Source organism: Pongo abelii, chromosome 22 (genome assembly GCF_028885655.2).
Source record: "Pongo abelii isolate AG06213 chromosome 22, NHGRI_mPonAbe1-v2.0_pri, whole genome shotgun sequence".
NCBI classification, from domain to species: Eukaryota; Metazoa; Chordata; class Mammalia; order Primates; family Hominidae; genus Pongo; species Pongo abelii.
The window spans coordinates 25,397,622-25,410,415 of record NC_072007.2 but is presented as its reverse complement, the minus strand read 5'-3'; the positions used below and the strand labels follow the sequence as shown (position 1 = coordinate 25,410,415).

The 12,794-nt window shown below is 35.7% G+C and overlaps 1 non-coding gene across 1 annotated transcript; it reads right to left on the bottom strand.

Annotated features, from left to right (window-relative positions):
* Window positions 1-6,587: 6,587 nt before the first annotated feature.
* On the bottom strand, window positions 6,588-6,694 carry LOC112130549 (U6 spliceosomal RNA). Its single transcript, XR_002912798.1, has one exon. It is a non-coding gene; the product is annotated as a U6 spliceosomal RNA (small nuclear RNA).
* Window positions 6,695-12,794: the final 6,100 nt, after the last annotated feature.

Genomic DNA, 12,794 nt, shown 5'->3' with positions numbered 1-12,794 from the left:
AACCTGCCAGAGCCTCAACCTTGGACTTCCTGGACTCCAGAACTATGAAAAATGAATTTCCATTGTTTATAAGCTACTTTGTCTATGGTATTTTGTTATAGCCAGCAGCCTGAATGGACTAAGACAAAGATTTTATCTATTTTATACTGTGAATGACTGTCAAGTAGAGTCTTAGCAGTTAAGATGATTTTGACTCTTATGTAGTCATCATTTATTCTACATTGTATTCAAGTTTGAACTTTCTATTGAGGGCTGTATTTCACAAACATCAACAACTTTTTACCCCTCCTGGAAATTACCACAAGAAGTAAAAACTAAAAAGGGAAAAAGTAGAGATGGAGTGCTAGGTAATGAGCTAGGATTACTCACCAGATATGGGACTGTCTGAATTTCCATTGTGTGATCAAATTCTTTTTCTGAAGCACTGGGATAGAGCCCTTGTTAAGGTCAAGTTTACTACATAACCATCTAGAATATGCACGAGACATCTTTGGATTTGTTTAATTTATATAAAGCCCTCTCTCTTGTACAAAGCACAGAGGCTCCAGGACCTGTAGCAAAAGATAGAAATGAGCTTCAAGACCCTATGACAAAGTCAAGGACATATCTGCTTTAATGACAGTCACCCTGCAGAGTCTATAATGAGTGCTGTATGATCAGGGAGCTGAAATTTCTATTAAGAATAGCTTCCTGTAGATAACCTATTATATATTAATGTGAAAATTACTTCCTATATCCAACTTAAGTTACTTTGATTCAGAAGATGACTAATTTCTGCTCTCAGTAACCAGACATGCTTGATCTCTGAAAGACAACCTCCCTCCCAGTACACTTCTGATGGACAGACAGTGGGCTGTGGCCTGACAGTGCCTCCATATGGTCACCTGGGTTCACACTGACCCTAAATGGGTCAAACTGAAGTCTTAGAGGCTTAGAAAAATGGCATATTAAATGTTTATTCATAGTTTTTATTGGAAAGATCTCTATTAATATGAATAAAATTAAGGCACAAGGGACAAAGAATACCTGTTTTCCTAAATTCACTGTGATATGAAAGAATTTTCTGACATCTTTTAATTCAGAGAATTCTTGTTAGTGAAGTGTTCCCTTAAAAGGTGGTCAAATAGGTGATGGGATTTAGAACACAATATACCCTAAAATACGACACTTTGGCATCTTGAATTTTTTAAATTTAAGGAATTTGAGAAAGGGCAAGTATGGAAAGGATTCTCTGACCTTCCCTGAGCAGATCATGCATGTCGGAAAGCATGTTGTGAAAGCCTGTAATCTCCGCAACTTAGGAGGCCGAGGTTGGTGGATCACAAGGTCAAGAGATCGAGACCATCCTGGCCAACATGGTGAAACCCCATCTCTACTAAAAATACAAAAATTAGCTGGGCATGGTGGCGTGCACCTGTGGTCCCAGCTACTTGGGAGGCTGAGGCAGGAGAATCGCTTGAACCCGGGAGGTTGAGGTTGCAGTTAGCTGAGATCGTGCCACTGTACTCCAGCCTGGGGACAGAGCAAGGCTCCATCTCAAAAAAGAAAAGAAAGAAAGAAAGAAAGAAAGAAATAACTCTTCTCTGGAAAGTTCACCTTCGTCAGTTGTATGCATTGCAGACTTGTTTGAACTGTTGGACCCTAAGATGAAGATGAAGCTGGGTGCAGTGGCTCAAGCCTGTAATCCCAGCACTTTGAAAGGCTGAGGCGGGTGGATCACCTGAGGTCCGGAATTCAAGACTAGCCTGGCCAACATGGTGAAACCCTGTCTCTACTAAGAACACAAAAATTAGCCAGGCGTGGTGGCACACTCCTGTATTTCCAGCTACTCAGGAGGCTGAGGAAGGAGAATCGCTTGAACCCTAGAGGCAGAGGTTGCAGTGAGCTGAGATCACGCCACTGCATTCCAGCTTGGGTGACAGAGTAAGACTCTGTCTCAAACAAACAAACAAAAAACAAAAAGAAAAAAATGAAGATTATTGTTTTATTGGAGCAAAAATTACTGTTGAATTAGAGGTTAATGTCTCTTCCAGGCATTTCTGGAAGCTTTTCTTCTACTGACTTCTATATTACTTGATGGTGAGCATCAGTTAAATGAAATCTTAACAAGATTCATTTAAATATTATATGTTTTGAGAGTCTAAAAGCTAAAAGTACCTATTCTTCCTACTGCAAATGTTGACCATGGTTTAGTTCTCTTACCACGTCCCTTTGAATATGAAATAGGAATGATATGTTTAAGGAGATAAACAGGTAGAATGGATATTTCACTTACTATCCCCGATTAACAAAGTACATGGAATAGTGCCTCTTAACTTTCTATACACTAATCCCAAAAGGAAAATGACATATTATGAGTCAACCTGAGTTACATAAGTATGTGCTCCTTGCAGTGATCATCTTTTGTATCCACGGCATATCTTCTCTTTCAGATTAGAGGGAAAATGCCTCACTCCTAATTTCTTAGCTATTTTACCTAGCTATTGAGGGCAGCAGATGATAATCCTCAATATTAAAATAAAGTAAGATGAGTTTCCTGCACTCTTTAGGAATCAAGCTATTGCTATAAAATTACCTGGAAGACTATTTTCAAGCTCAAGAATAGATGGAGCTCTGTGTTGTAAAGGGTTAGTTTTTGAACACTATTTGAACTGAATTTGAACACTATTTTCCTTCATAATGGGTGTGGATGGGAACAAAAACCAACTTCTCATAATGACCTCAAACATCCCAGGAATGCAGTCTGACCCTTCCCAAAGATGGGATGGCCGGCAGGGTGCATGACCATGTGGGATGAGGTTTCTTTATTTACTTCCCCAGAGGATGTGAAATGAATGGTTCATAGGATTCTATTTTCAAGGGTTTTGTTTGGCTCATTTCAGGGAACTCCCTTGTACAATGATGTTGGCGTCTTTCCAAAAAATGTTGATGCTTAGATAAGTTTATAATATCTCATTCCAGGAAGTGATTTATGTCTCCTATATTGTGAGAACTGTCTGTTCAATTTAACTGCTCCTATGTTGTTTATATGTGGGAAAAATTTTGTAACACTAGGAGAAAATTAAAAATGGCACAACTTTTGGATAAGCAGGGCCTTAAAAAAAATCCACAAAAACCCTGGGTCTGAGTTCTGCCTGCATAACAAACCAGCTATATGATCCTCAATAAATCATAATCTCTTGACATTTCAGTATCTAATTTAAAAATGAGAATAATAAAACATACTTAGTAGATGCTGTAAGTAGTTAATAATAAAAGTATGCTAAAGAACCTATAATCTTTGGGCACAGTATACTCAATAAATCTTGATTACTAGTTTTCCTTCTATCTTAATTGTGAATTCATATTTTATTAACCTATAAGTATGGATTTGGTGGCTCATGCCTGTGTTATCCCAGCACTTTGGGAAACCGAGGCAGGAAGATTGCTTGAGGCTAGGAGTTCAAGACTGGCCTGGACAACCTAGCAGGACCCTGCTTCTACAAAAAGATTAAAAAAATTAGCCGAATGTGGTGGTGCATGCCTGTAGTCCTAGCTACTCCGAGGGCTGAGGCAACAGGATTGCTTGAGCCCAGGAGTTTGAGGTTGCAGTGAGGTATGATGGCACCATTGCACTCCAGCCAGGGTGACATAGTGAGACCCTGTCTCAAAAAAAGGAAAAAAAAGGATGGTTTTATTTTTCACTAGCATTCTTTGACATATTGAGTCATTTAGATTTCCAAGAACGTGATGAGGTAAGAAGATATTGAAAATAGTATTTCTTTAGAAAGTTGATGTTTTTATTTCTAAGGTTAATACACATTTATATTGGACATCTATGAATAAGTGCTAGAGTTATTAAGAAAGATTAGTACAAGCTTTGAAATTTAGATTCTTTCTGTTTCAAAGAGTATCTGAGCTCAAAATGCGATGCAACTTCTGTGCATTAATCCATCGCCTACTCCCACAGAAGCCTCCTATTGTGCCTTGATAACAGCTTGTCATCCATTTGGCAGAAGTTTTATCCTTTGAGAACAACCAAATTCCAAATTGTGGAGGTGTTTTTAAAGTGGCAACTTTTGTTTTATTCTTTTTTCTCTGTGTTCGTAAAAGAAAATTCTACTCTTTAAAAGTAAAGAATTTTATCAGCCTAAATTTTACATTAGATTTAGTTATGCCTTTAAAACTTACATTCAGAGTACAATTAATTTACAATTCCTTTACAACAAAGAGATATTAGATACTGAACTCAAATTGAAAAATTCTTTTTCATGAGCCTGGCAACACGTTCTTCTTTGGGAATTGTTTTGGAAGTCCACAGGTTTTTGTGCAATTCTAAATTTTAAATCTTTGGTAATAATACATCACTCATCTTAGTTTCCCTCCAATTATCCTCACTTTTACACTTAAGAATTAAAGAAGCAAACACAAATATAGCAGGATGGCTTGGAATAAATAAGAATACCTGGGAACTAGATGATTTTTAAATGATTTTTTTCCTTGTAGACCAGGCACAAACCTGTAGATCTGAAATTCTAACTTCTGAACTAAATATAGCTCTCTATTTTGGCTTTGATTGGTTAATTTCATACCTATGTTACTATCTTAGTGTATTCACTTATTTGATGCTACTATATAATTGTGACTTCTTTGAATAAGAAGTCACATGAATCTCAGTCTTTTATTTTCACAAAGAATCACAGGTAATTCAAAAGCCTATAACTCGAATATACTTTGTCAATGCTGCATTTGCAACGGGACAAAAAGAGCTTTGATAATAAAGTCCAACAATCATTAAGTATTAAAATAATTATTTGGAAATCTGGCAATTACACACACCCCACAATTTTTTTTTGTCATTTACTTCTTTAACACTTTATTTTATTCAGAAATAAAAATTTTATTTGTCAATTGCTGACCCATCAGAAGTAACTTTTTTTTAAAGGAGAAAACTGAATTTCTGAGAAATTAATTACTTTTACTAAGGTCGCACATTGGGCAGGGGAAGCCCAAAATCTCATCTAGGTTTTCCTACCCCCATTGCTTTTATTTGTTCCACATGATCCATACTTTGACATAGACAGTCAAGCTGAGAGCTCTTCCCTCAAAAGACATCATTTAACAAGACAGACAAACATGTAAACAACCATTTATAGTGGACTTGAAAGCAGAATACATTTTACTAGTTTCATTGAAACTCCTATAATGGGACCAACTCAATCTGTCTGGATACCACCGAAGAAGATTTCATTGAGGAGCAGGACTGAGAAGGAACAGAAACTTTCAAGACAGAGTAGGAAGGAAGGCTTGAGAACAAGAGGAACTAGCACATGTAAATGCTTTGAAACATACGGGAACAGCTCAAAGTTAGGGAATCACAAAGAGGAGCGTGTGATAAGAACCTAGAAAAGAAGAGGATGCATGAAGACTTGAAGTCTCAGACACCATGTTAAGGAATTGAAACTCTACAGTATAAGAAAGTAGAAGCCATAGGAGGGTTTTAATCATAGAAAGAAACTCCATTTACTCAGCAAATATTTGAGTGTCTATTACTACCAGGCACTAATCTCATTCATAACTTGGAAAGATCTGACAGCAAAATAAAAGACAGACCAGACTTGGGAAAGACTGGAAGCTATTTTGAAAACTTCAGGCAAAAATGATGACACAGAATTGAGGTAGAGACTACGTCTATTTCACCTTTGGGTAAACTATTGTCAGGTGGCAAAATAATAGCAAGCATCATTTTTGTAGCTTTCCCCTCTCATCCCCCTACCTGCAGTTCCCCAGAAGACCTCTAAGGAGCAAACAAGTTTGTCTTGAACATAGATAGTACCACCTGGCTTGCTCCAGTCACCACTGTATTTCACTACCATGCCTAAGACACTGTCTCCAGTGGAAGTCAAGTTTAAGAAAGAAACTGTTGAGACAGTTCAGCAATATAAACCCCCATAGGCTTCTGCCTATAGCCCAGGGCTTCAGAGCACTCCTGCTTCACTTATTGAAATCTTTTCCAAGTTGCTTATGTTATTCAGGAACACTGTAGGTTTGGCTCAGTTCCTGGGCCTTTTATGTAAAAACTCATTAAGAAGCGAGGAGGATTCTTCCCTACTTTGCCGAGCATCTTATGCTACCAACAATTTAACTCATATCTTTTCCCCTCTTTCTTTTTGTCCTCTTCACATTCCAGCTGTTGAATGTAAGTTTAGAAACACCAATATAAGAAGAAATGTAGAAATAAGCACATAGGCAAAGGAGTTCAAGTAATTGAGTTTTACTGTAATGTTAGTGTAATGAATGCAGAATTTGCTTAAAGAAATCTTTATCCATGCCCCCCAGGTCTGGGACTGTGTTTCACAGTAGAGGGTAGTTTTTTAAAAAAATTATTATTTCTACTGGACTTTTTGCTAGAACAGTTTTAGATTCACAGCAAAATTGAGCTGAAGGGACCAAGATTTTCCAAATACTTCCTGCCCAAATACATGCACAGCCTTCCCCATTATCAACATCCCCCATGAGAGTGGTACATTTGTTAAAACTGATGTTGACGCATCAGCAACAGCTCACCTGCCAAAGTTTATAGTTTACATGAGGGTTTGCTCTTTTTATAAAATGTGGAATGCTTTATGAATTTGCATGTCATCCTTGTGCAAAGGCCCTGCTAGTTTTCTCTGTGTCACTCCCATTTTAGTGTACATGCTTCTGAAGGGAGCATATCATCGGTCTTTTTACTATATCCGTAATTTTGCCTTTTCCAGAATTGAAACCATACTGTATGTACTCTTTTCAGATTGGCTTTTTAACTTTGTGATATGCATTTAAGTTTCTTCAGTGTCTTTTTATGGTGTCACAACTTATTTCTTTTTAGCACTGAACAATATTCCATTGTATGCATATACTATAGTTTGTTCATTCACCTGCTAAAGGACATCTTGTTTGCTTCCAAGTTTTGGCAATTATGAATAAAACTGCTACAGACATTGTGTAGAGGTTTTTGTGTGGACATAAGTTTCCAATTCTTCATTAGTCAGAGTTCTCCTATGAGATAGAACCAATAGGAGATGACAGATAGATGATAGATAGATAGATAGATAGATAGATAGATAGATAGATAGATAGATGATAGATAGATAGAGACGGAATTTAATAAGGCAATTGGCTCATGGGATTATGGAGCCTGAGCTCCACAATAGGCCATCTAGAAGCTGGGGAGCCAGGAAAGCCAGTCCAAATTTAAAGGACTAGAGCCAACAATATAACTCTCAGTCTGAAGCTGAAGGCTTTAGAAACTGGTGGGCCACTGGTGCAAATCTCAGATGGCAAAGGCTGGAGAACCTGGAGTTTTGATGTCCAAGGGCAGGAGAAGAAATGTGCCTCAGTTTTAGGAAAGAGAGAGAAGTCACCTTTCCTTTGTTTTTGTTCTATCTAGGCCCTTAGCTGATTGGATGATGTCTGCCCACATTAGATTAGGGCGGATCTTCCTTCCTCAGTCCACTGATTTGAATGTCAATTTCTTCCAGAGACACCCACCTCGACAAACCCAGAAATAATGCCATACCAGCTATTTGGACATCTTTTAATCCAGTCAAGTTGACACCTAAAATTAACCATCATGAACTCTTTTGGATAAATACCAAGGGACACAGCTGCTAGATCATATGGCAAGAGTATATTTAGTTTTGTAAGAATTGCCAAAACTGTCTTCCAAAGTGGCTATACAAATTTGCATTCCCACCAGCAAGGAATGAGAGTTCCTGTTGCTCCTCATCCTTGGCAGAATTTGGTATTGTCAGTGTTCTGGATTTTGGCCATTCTAATTTGTGTGTATTGGTATCTCATTGTTGTTTTAATTTGCATGTCTTGGATGACACATGATGTGAAGCATCTTTTTGTATACTTATTTGCCGTCTGTATATCTTCTTTGGTGAGGTGTCTGTTAAGGTTTCTGGACCATTTTAAAATCATGTTGTTTGTTTTCTTATTGGTGAGTTTTTTGTGTATTTTGGATAACAGTACTTTATCAGGTATGGCTTTTGCAAATATCTTCTCCCAGTCTGTGACTTGTCTTTTCATTCTTTTGACGCTGTTTTTTACAGGTTTGAAATTTTCAATTTTAGTGAAGTCCAGCTTTTGATGTCATATTGAAAAAGTCACATATTGAAAAATCTAGAATAACCCAAGGTTTTCTAGATTGGTGTGTCTAATCTATTGGCTTCCCTGGCCACATTGGAAGAAAAATAATTATCTTAGACCACAAAAAATACACTAACACTAACAACAGCTGATGAGCTAAAAGGAATCACACACAAAAAATCTCATAATGTTTTAAGAAAGTTTACAAATTTGGATTGGCACGCATTCAAAGTCATCCTGGGCCACATGCGGTCTGTGGGCCCTGGGTTCGATAAGCTTATTCTAGATTTTCTGTTGTTATCTTCCAAGAGGTTTATAGTTTTGTGTTTTACATTTAGGTCTGTGATCCATTTTGGTCATTTTTGTGAAGGGTGTAAGGTTTGTATGTAGATTAATTTTTTTACATGTGGCTATGCAATTATTTCAGCACCATTTGTTGAAAACACTATCAATTCTTCATTGAATTGCTTTTGCTCTTTTGTCAAAAATTAATTAACTAATATATTTATGTGAGTCTATTTCAGGGTATTCTATTCTGTTCCATTGATCTTTTGTTTATTATTGCCATACTGTCTTGATTACTATAGCTTTGCAATGCATCTTAAATCAAGTAATGTCTGTCCTCTGACTTTCTTCTTCTCCTTCAATATTGAGTTAACTATTTTGATCTTTTGCCTCTCCATATAAATTTTAGAATCAGTTTAGTGTTATCTACAAAATAACTGATGGAATATTGATAGAGATTTCATTGAATCTACACACCAAGTTGGGAACAACTGACATCTTCACAATATTTTCTTCCTATTCATTAACATGCAATATGTATTTATTTAGTTCTTTGATCTCTTTCATCTGAGTTTTGTAGTTTTCCTAACTAATATAGATCTTGCATATATTTTGTTAGGTTTATTTTTAAGTATTTTGTTTTTTAGGTGCTAATGTAAATGGTATTGCGTTTTTAATGTCAAATTGATTTGCTTACAGGAAATACAGGAAAGGAAAGCAGGAAATACAGGAAAGCAATTGACTTTTTGTATATTAACCTTTTATCTTGCAACCTTGCTATATATTAATAGCTTATTAGTTTCAAGAGTTTTTGGTCAATTCTCTTAGACTTTCTACATAGACAATCATGTCATCCATAAATAAAGATACCTTTATTTATTCTTTTACAATCAATATTCCTTTTATTTCCTGTTCTTGTCTTATTGCACTAAGACTTCTAGTACAATGTTGAAAAGGAGTGGTGAGGAGGGACATTCTTGCCTTGTTCCTCATCTTAGCAGGAAGGTTTTTCATATCTTACCATTCAGAATAACAATTTTCATAGATACTATTTATCAGGTGAGGAAGTTTCCCTCTATTTCTAGTTTACTGAAAGTTTTTAACATGAAAGGTGTTGGATTTTGTTAAATGCTTTATCTGCATCTATTTATATGCTTATATGATTTGTTATCTTTAGCCTGTTAGTATGATGATAACATCAATTAATTTTTGAATGCTGAGCCTACAGCCTCACATGCCTAGGATAAATCCCATTGGTCATGGTGTATAATTGTTCTATATATTGTTGGCTTCAATTTGCTAATATTTTCTTGAGGATTTCTGCATTTACATACATAAGAGATATAGGTCTGTAGTTTTCTTTTCTTGTCATGTCTTTGTCTGCTTTTACTATTAGTGAAATGCTGGCTTCACAGATAAGTGAGGAATTATTCCCTTCGTTTTTATCTTCAGAAAAAGATTGTAGAAAATTGGTATAATTTCTTCCTTTAAATGTTTGATAGAATTTACCAGTGAAACCATAGGGTCTGGTGCTTTCTGTTTGGGGATTTAATTTTTTTAAATAGATATAGGCTAATTTAGAGTTTTTATTTTTTCTTTGTGAGTTCTGACAGATTGTGTCTTTCAAGGAATTTGTTTATTTCCTCTAGAATATCAAATTTATGGGCATAAAGTCATTCATAGTATTTCTTTATTATCATTTTAATGTCCATGGGATTCATAGTAATGCCCTCTCTTTCATTTCTAGTATTTATAACTTGTGTCCTCTCTCTTTTTTTTTTTTTTGAGACAGAGTCTCGCTCTGTCGCCCAGGCTGGAGTGCAGTGGCGTGATCTCAGCTCACTGCAAGCCCTGCCTCCCGGGTTCACACCATTCTCCTGCCTCAGCCTCCCGAGTAGCTGGGACTACAGGCGTCTGCCGCCACTCCCAGCTAATTTTTTGTATTTTTAGTAGAGACGGGGTTTCACCGTGTTAGCCAGGAAGGTCTTGATCTCCTGACCTTGTGATCCACCCGCCTTGGGCTCCCAAAGTGCTGGGATGACAGGCGTAAGCCACCGCGCCCGGCATCCTCTCTCATTTTTAATAACTGGGCCTAGCTAGAGGCTTATCAATTTTATTCATCTTTACGAAGAACCAGCTTTTGGTTTTGTTGATTTTAAAAAATTGAATTTCTATTTTCAGTTTCATTGATTTCTGCTTTAACTGTTATTATTTCTTTTCTCACGCTAACCTTGAAATTAATTTGCTCTTCTTTTCCAGTTTCCTAGGTTAAAGTTTAGATAATTGATTTTAAATCTTTCTTCTTTTGTAACATGTGCATTCAATGCTGTAAGTTTACCTGTAAGCACTGCTTTCACTGTATCACACAAATTTTAAGTTGTTTTCATTTTTGTTTAGTTTAAAATATTTAAATTTTTTTTGATATTTGTTTTTTGACTTATGAGTCATTTAAAAGTATGTTGTTTAATCTCCACATATTTTCAGATTTTTCAGCTACCTTTTTGCTATTGATTTGTAGTTTAATTTCACTGTGGTATGAGAATGGAAATTGTATAATTTCTATTTTTTTAATTTGATGAGGTGTGCTTTATGGCCCAAATTGTGATCTCATGTGGTTTCGTGTGAGCTTAAGAAGAATATATAATCTACTATTGTTGAATAAAGTACTCTATAAATGTCAATTATATCCAGTTAATTGATGGTATTGTTGAATTTTACTATGTTCTTATTGATTTTTGACTGCTGGGTCTGTCCCTTTTCTGATCAAGGAGTTTTGAAATACATGCCAAAATCCCTCATTGTGTCATATTTTGACACCATGTTATAGGCAAACACATGTTCAGGATTATAATATCTTCCTGGAGAAATGACCCCTTTATCATTGTGTAATGCCGTTCTTAATCTCTGATAACTTTCCTTGCTCTGAAGTCTGCTCTGTCTGAAATTAATAGTGACACCACTTTCTCTTCATCAGTGTTAGCATGGTTTAATCTGTCTCTATCCATTTACTTTTATTCTGTATGTCTTTATAACTAAAGTGCGTTTCTTATAGACAACGTCTAGCTGGGTCCTGCTTTCTGATTTACTCTCACCATCTTTGTTCTCTAATTGGTGCATTTAGACTATTGATGTTTAAAGTGATTATTAATGTAATTGGATTAGTATCTATTGTATTCGTTACTGTTTTTAATTCATTGCTTTAATTGCTTGTTCCTATTTTTGTCTTCCAATGTTTCTTGATCTGCTGGTGCTGCTATAACAGGATACCACAGACTGGGTAATTAATAATGAATAGGAATCTATTGGCTTGCAATTACAGAGGCCGATACTGTCTAATATCAAGGCAGCAGCAAATTTAGTATCTGCTGAGGACCTGGTTTCTGCTCCCAAAATGACACCTTGAATGCTGAATTCCCCAGAGGGGAAGAATATTGTTCTTTACACAGCAGAAAAGCAGAAGAGTTGAGAGAGAGCCCACTTCTGAAAACCCTTTTATTAAGACATTAAACCCACCCCTTAGAGTTGCAGCCTCATGGCGTAATCACCTCTAAAAGGTCTCATTTCCTAATACCATTACACTGGCAATTCAATCTCTAATAAGTTTTGGTGGGGGACAAACATTCAATCTATAGCACACTATTTTTCTGTCTTTTATCATTTTAATTGTGAATTTTATATGATTTTATTTTTTCTCCTTTCCTAGATCATCAGTTATACTTTTTTAAAGGTAGTTTCCCTGAAGTTTGCCATATATATTTACAACTAATTCAAATCTACTTTAATAAGACTATACCATTTATTATGGATAGTATGTATAGTACCTTATAATAACAAAATAATCTTAATTCTTTCCTCCTATCCTTTGTCTGATTGCTGTATTTCATTTAATTTATACATGAGCATAAATAAGCACATATGTACACACATACATATTGTTGTTATTATTATCTTAAAAACTGTTATCCTTTAGATCAGTTAAGAATGAAAAAATTAAAAATTTTAATTTTACTTTCATTTATTCGTTTTCCTATGCTTTTCCTTTATGTAGATCTGAGTTTCTGGCCTATATATTTTTTCTTCTTGCTAAAAAACCTCTTAACATTTCTTGCAACATATGTCTATTGGAAACACATTCCTTCAGTTTTTGTTTGTCTGAGAAAGTTTTTATTTTTCTTTCACTTTTGAAGATAATTTCACAGAGTTCTAGTTCGGTTGCTTTTTTTTCCCCTGAACATGTTAAATATTTCACTCCACTCTCTTTTTTCTTGCATGGTTTCTGAGGAGAAGGTGGATGTAATTCTTATCTTTCTTTCTCTGTGGGTAAGGTTTTCTTTTCTTTTGGCTTCTTCTGGGATTTTTTCTTTATCTTTGATTTTTCTATAGTTTTAAAATGATAT